Raw genomic sequence first — 6,822 nt, 5'->3', positions numbered from 1 at the left:
CACTGTCATTGGCTCGTTAGAGGAGTTTCTGACAAACAACCATTCCATTTTAGTTCCGTTGTTCTGTCATAAACAGCCGGCCGTGGTGGCCGAGCGGTTCTAGGCGCTACGGTCGCAGGTTCGAATCTTGCCTCTGGTATGGATGTGTGTGATGTCCTTAGGTTAGTTAGGTTTAAGTAGTTCTAAGTTCTAAGGGACTGATGACCTCAGAAGTTAAGTCCCATAGTGCTCAGAGCCATTTGCACCATTTTTTGTCATAAACAGCATAATGCTTAGTTATGTGATAACGTTACGTGCTGTATTTATGGCAATTCATGTGTAACAACGGTCTGTTCTTTTATACGGATAACAGACTATAATGAAAGAGCAAATAAAATAATAAATAAAATAAAATGGAAAACGTTATTCGGCCATCAAAAAATGAAACAGATTTGGCTGTAACTCGACGCATATTCAACTTTTCAATCAAAATTTCGTCGCATGGCCCAGTTGAGACCTTTTCTGCAATTTCTCTGTCAGTCAGTCACCTGGCGGTTTGCGCGCGCCACATTGTTGATTTTCTAAACGTGTTTCAGATCAGCTGAAGGCCGTGCTGGTCGAGGAACATCTTCAACTTACTGATGAACACTTTTAAATCGTGGAAACCGTTTGTAATATTACATACAGCCCACAGCATCACTTCATAAGCTTGCTTCAAAAGTTGAAACATTTCTGTAAAGTTTATCCCAATTTCACACAAAATTTTAAGTTGCATTGTTTCTCTAGAAAATCTCATATTTCAAAAATCGCTACTAACAACTAAACACGTTGGCCTCGAATAACAATATCACTAAAATTAAACGAGGTAGCTGTTCTTCAAAAAGTACGGATGTGGGACAGTCGGTTTTGTATTTAAATGATTTCGGTTTTATTTTTAATTTTTATGGACGGTTCGTTTTTTCTTCTAGTTGTTATTATAGTTTGCTAAAAGTTTGTGCGATTTTTAAATATCACTGCCGTACAAAAGCCTGAAAATTATTTGTGCGGACAGCCAGAAAGTTATGGAGAACATCCTACCCACAGTCTCCAGTTTACAAGACTGCATCTCAGCCAGCCAAAACTGAAATGAAATGTTGTAATTCTAACTTTGTAATCCAGATAAGCTAGGAACTACGGCGATAAAAAAAAATCTATTTTCGTTTAACAATTCGGTATATTCAAGAAAAATCCACACATACAATTAGTGTTTCTGTAATTCATAATAGTTTTTCTATCGTAATCAGCATTCGATACAGTTCAGAGACGATGTCTACCCGAAGTTCCAAGCATTACTGATTATCCCTCTGCCTGTTAATTAAGCTCACTTCACTGCTCGCCACAAAAGTGGTAAATAAACTGCACCACTTGCCACGCAGTTTTCTACAACACTACAGGTGGCACAAAAAATGAAATATCTAAACTTAAACACAGGGTTTCTAATACGGCAATAATCCATGCATGATCACTTTTAAACATTTGCACAAAATATGCGTGATAACTAATTCAACCGGAAAACTCTCAAATTAGTCGTTTTTAGTGCCTTCCGAGGCGTAGCGAATGCGAACGCGAACGGAATTACGACTCATTCTCGGACGACTGACGACGAATGACCTCTTCTGTACCACTGCAGAGGTCCTTTTTCTGTTAAGATATCAAGGATTAACACGAGGAAATGACGTCCATGGTAATAGAGGTCAATGTGTAGGGTAAAAATTATAGAGGAAGACGAAAACTGGAAGACTTCCAGAAAATAACTGACGATGATCGAATGACCTCGTGTGTACCCATACAGTGGTCCTTTTTCAGTTAACATATCAAGGATTAACACGAGGAAATGTCGTCCATGGTACTAGAGGGCAAAGTAAAGGGTAAAAATTATAGAGGAAGAAAGAAACTGGAATACTTCCAGCAAATAACTGACGATGACCGAATGGCCTAAACGACACGACTACAGTAGTACTTTTCCTCTTAAGGCATCAAGGAATAACATCAGTGAATAAATTCCATGGTACTAGAGAGAGCTGTAGAGAGTAAAAACAATAGAGGAAGACAGGAACTGGAATATTTCCAGCAAATAACTGAGAATGTAGGCTGCAAATGACACTCTAAGATGAGAAGGTTGTTACAAGAGAGTATTCGTGCCGGGCAGCATCAACCAGTCAGAAGACTGGCAAATAAAAGAAGAATGGTGCTTGAACAGTGTGATATTGCCGTAAATAGGTGTGATAGTTCATCTGGAATGAAAATATAAAAGGAAACTGTTCGATTGTACTAATTAATGTAACGCAATGGCGTCACACAAAGGAAATTTGGACTATAAGAGTCGGTTAACACACAGTCTGTCGACGTTTGCAGCAGATTTGAGGCGGTTTTAACACTGTCATTTCTAAAGTCATGGTTTGAAAAGAGCGTTCCCGTGATGTGTACCTCAACATGTTTCTGATTCAATACGATCTTAGAGTTGAAACGAATAAATTAAGTCCTCAGTAACATACTTTTACTTTTCTGTTATTCTAGAATGTATAGTTTTCTATGACGGAATATTTAAGGAGAGTGGACACTGTAATGATATTCTACCACTCTTTTGTTTTTTAAACAAAGCAGATATCTAATGTACTCTGCAATCTTTCAGTAATACGAGATGGAAATCTGTTGTGAATAGGACTCTCACATAAAGTTTCTTTAGGGTGATATTGCAAATTGTGTGAGCGTATCATATCTACCGACGCAAAATTACTCGGTAGTCAAACGTGACTTCATTAGGCATTATAGTGTTATTGTACTATATAGATACTGGGGAATTCGCTCACGAAGGCGCGTTAGATAACATAAAAAAATATAAAGCTTAATAACTTCATAAAGAAGACAGAAACCTATTTCTATCGTTTTTCGCTCAATGTGACCGTCTTCGTCTCTGGGCGCAGGAGAATATATTAACCGGAAGGTTTTACTCGCTACGGAAACCAGGACCTGCAATGTTAAAGCCCTGCCGACGTTTCGTAGTGGCCACTCAAGAGGGCGGAATTTTCTTGCCGTCCCCGCTATTACGTTTGTATGAAAAAAGTAAGGAAGTACACACTAGGGCAACGCTCTTTTGAAACAGCGACTTTATAAACTACGGCAGCGTAACCGACTCCAGACTGTTCCATACTTCGTCAGGCTGAGTGTCAGCCGAGTCGAATAGACCACAGCGTCTTTGACGCCATTTCGTACCATGAATTACTCGATCAAACAGTTTTCGTTTACATCATCAAACGGGATCAACTCTCACATCCAGTTATGAAAACACTCCACTGTTTAGGCATCATACTGTAATACAAAGATCCATGTCCGGCGCGGCAACAAGCAACATGTCTAGCCTCTTGGTTCGAGTCCTCCCTCGGGCATAGGTGTGTGTGTTTGTCCTTAGGATAATTTAGGTTAAGCAGTGTCTAAGCTTAGGGACCGATGACCTTACCAGTTAAGTCCCATAAGATTTCACACTCATTTGAACATTTTTTTTCTAGCCTCTTGTTGGTATTCCACAGACACACAAACACACACGTACACACACACACACACACACACACACACACACACACACACACACACACACTCACACATTCCCAGACCCCCCCTCCACCCCTCTCTCTCTCTCTCTCTCTCTCTCTCTCTCTCTCTCTCTCTCTCTCTTCCTCTTCCTCTCCCCTTCCCCATAGAAAATCCTACGCCAAGTTGTTCTCACAAAACAATAAGTTTGATGGTATGGCAGTCTCCTCAGCAGAATGCTTACAATATACAGCAGCATCCAATCTAAATTTGAGTCTGGTTCACTTAATTGAAAAATGATTGTTACCAGTTTCCAATATAAAAAGTAATCGTCAAAAGATTTGCAAGCGCTATGGTGTTTGTGTTTCATAGGTGAGTTGCCCTAACACAAGGTGATGATTGTGCAAAAAACACTTATTGGAATGCAACGTACGTCAAATGACAGCTTGGAAAATTTGTTGACGTTGAGATAAAATAAAAATCAGGTTACGTTTAAACCATTACTCTTAGATTACACTATTGGTGACAAACCACTGGAAAAAATAACTACCGAAAATGTATAGAAGTAACTGTACGGAGTGTCCTAAAATGGAATGACTACATTAAAAAACTGTGGAAAAAGTAGAGAAATTTATTGGAAAAGTCTTAGGGAAATACACTCCTGGAAATGGAAAAAAGAACACATTGACACCGGTGTGTCAGACCTACCATACTTGCTCCGGACACTGCGAGAGGGCTGTACAAGCAATGATCACACGCACGGCACAGCGGACACACCAGGAACCGCGGTGTTGGCCGTCGAATGGCGCTAGCTGCGCAGCATTTGTGCACCGCTGCCGTCAGTGTCAGCCAGTTTGCCGTGGCATACGGAGCTCCATCGCAGTCTTTAACACTGGTAGCATGCCGCGACAGCGTGGACGTGAACCGTATGTGCAGTTGACGGACTTTGAGCGAGGGCGTATAGTGGGCATGCGGGAGGCCGGGTGGACGTACCGCCGAATTGCTCAACACGTGGGGCGTGAGGTCTCCACAGTACATCGATGTTGTCGCCAGTGGTCGGCGGAAGGTGCACGTGCCCGTCGACCTGGGACCGGACCGCAGCGACGCACGGATGCACGCCAAGACCGTAGGATCCTACGCAGTGCCGTAGGGGACCGCACCGCCACTTCCCAGCAAATTAGGGACACTGTTGCTCCTGGGGTATCGGTGAGGACCATTCGCAACCGTCTCCATGAATCTGGGCTACGGTCCCGCACACCGTTAGGCCGTCTTCCGCTCACGCCCCAACATCGTGCAGCCCGCCTCCAGTGGTGTCGCGACAGGCGTGAATGGAGGGACGAATGGAGACGTATCGTCTTCAGCGATGAGAGTCGCTTCTGCCTTGGTGCCAATGATGGTCGTATGCGTGTTTGGCGCCGTGCAGGTGTGCGCCACAATCAGGACTGCATACGACCGAGGCACACAGGGCCAACACCCGGCATCATGGTGTGGGGAGCGATCTCCTACACTGGCCGTACACCACTGGTGATCGTCGAGGGGACACTGAATAGTGCACGGTACATCCAAACCGTCATCGAACCCATCGTTCTACCATTCCTAGACCGGCAAGGGAATTTGCTGTTCCAACAGGACAATGCACGTCCGCATGTATCCCGTGCCACCCAACGTGCTCTAGAAGGTGTAAGTCAACTACCCTGGCCAGCAAGATCTCCGGATCTGTCCCCCATTGAGCATGTTTGGGACTGGATGAAGCGTCGTCTCACGCGGTCTGCACGTCCAGCACGAACGCTGGTCCAACTGCGGCGCCAGGTGGAAATGGCATGGCAAGCCGTTCCACAGGACTACATCCAGCATCTCTACGATCGTCTCCATGGGAGAATAGCAGCCTGCATTGCTGCGAAAGGTGGATATACACTGTACTAGTGCCGACATTGTGCATGCTCTGTTGCCTGTGTCTATGTGCCTGTGGTTCTGTCAGTGTGATCATGTGATGTATCTGACCCCGGGAATGTGTCAATAAAGTTTCCCCTTCCTGGGACAATGAATTCATGGTGTTCTTATTTCAATTTCCAGGAGTGTAGTTAGAAACGCATGACATTCAGTGTTAGTTCACTGTGTATCCTATGTCCTTACAGAACATAAATTGTATTTTACAAATAATAAAAATTAGTTGCTCGCGTAACTTCCGCCTTTATGTGTAACCAAAGCAAATGGTTCAAATGGCTCTGAGCACTATGGGAGTCAACTGCTGAAGTCATTAGTCCCCTAGAACTTAGAACTAGTCAAACCTAACTAACCTAAGGACATCACAAACATCCATGCCCGAGGCAGGATTCGAACCTGCGACCGTAGCGGTCTTGCGGTTCCAGACTGCAGCGCCTTTAACCGCACGGCCACTTCGGCCGGCAAAGCAAATACTTTTGATGCAAGCACAGTTTACATTCATAAACATATAAAAACACTCCCTCTTCAGGGCACAAGTAGCCCATCAGGGCCATCCGACCGCCGTGTCATCCTCAGCTGAGGATGCGGATAGGAAGGGCGTGTGGCCAGCACACCGTTCTCCCGGTCGTTATGATGGTTTTCTTTGACCGGAGCCGCTGCTATTCGGTCGAGTAGCTCCACAATTGGCATCACGAGGCTGAGTGCAAACCGAAAAATGGCAGCAGCACATGGCGGCTCAGATGGTCACCCATCCAAGTGCCGGCCACGCCCGACAGCGCTTAACTTCGGTGATCTGAGGGGAACCGATGTATCCACTGCGGCAAGGCCGTTGCCATAAACACGTATAATTATTTTTATTTTGTATTCAATAGATCTATTAAATACAAGAGTTTCCTGTTATTATTGATAAATGTGGAAGCTGTTTACGAATACAGAAACATGTTTTAAAGAAATTCGACGAAGTACTGAAGCGATGCTTGATATACTTTTGTTTTGCGTTTCTTTTTAATTTTATTTTACGTTATTGTTGAGTAAATTGCGTTTTCTAGCGCTATATGATAAATATGTATTGTTTTATGTATCCTTACTTCAATAACCCTCTCTTTCACGATACAAATCAACAATTTTCGAATGAAATCTGAATTTAACATTGACAATTTAAAACTTGCTCTAAATCCTGTTCCCTTTTAAGTAACAGACAGGAGGATAAATACGCAGAACAAAAATGTTCCGTTGGTCAGTCGTCCATTTATACATCCTCAGTTTCTAGACGGTCCATCGCTTACGGTTTTTAACGGAATCTAGTAAAGAAAGCGATCGTTATGAGGTAAC

General features: G+C 43.5%; 1 pseudogene; it reads right to left on the bottom strand.

The window, feature by feature from the left end:
* Positions 1–6,206: 6,206 nt before the first annotated feature.
* On the bottom strand, positions 6,207–6,324 carry LOC124726787 (annotated as a pseudogene).
* Between the last annotated feature and the right edge of the window lie 498 nt (positions 6,325–6,822).

Source organism: Schistocerca piceifrons, chromosome 1 (assembly GCF_021461385.2).
Source record: "Schistocerca piceifrons isolate TAMUIC-IGC-003096 chromosome 1, iqSchPice1.1, whole genome shotgun sequence".
Classification (NCBI taxonomy): domain Eukaryota; kingdom Metazoa; phylum Arthropoda; class Insecta; order Orthoptera; family Acrididae; genus Schistocerca; species Schistocerca piceifrons.
This window is presented reverse-complemented; position numbering and strand designations above follow the sequence as displayed.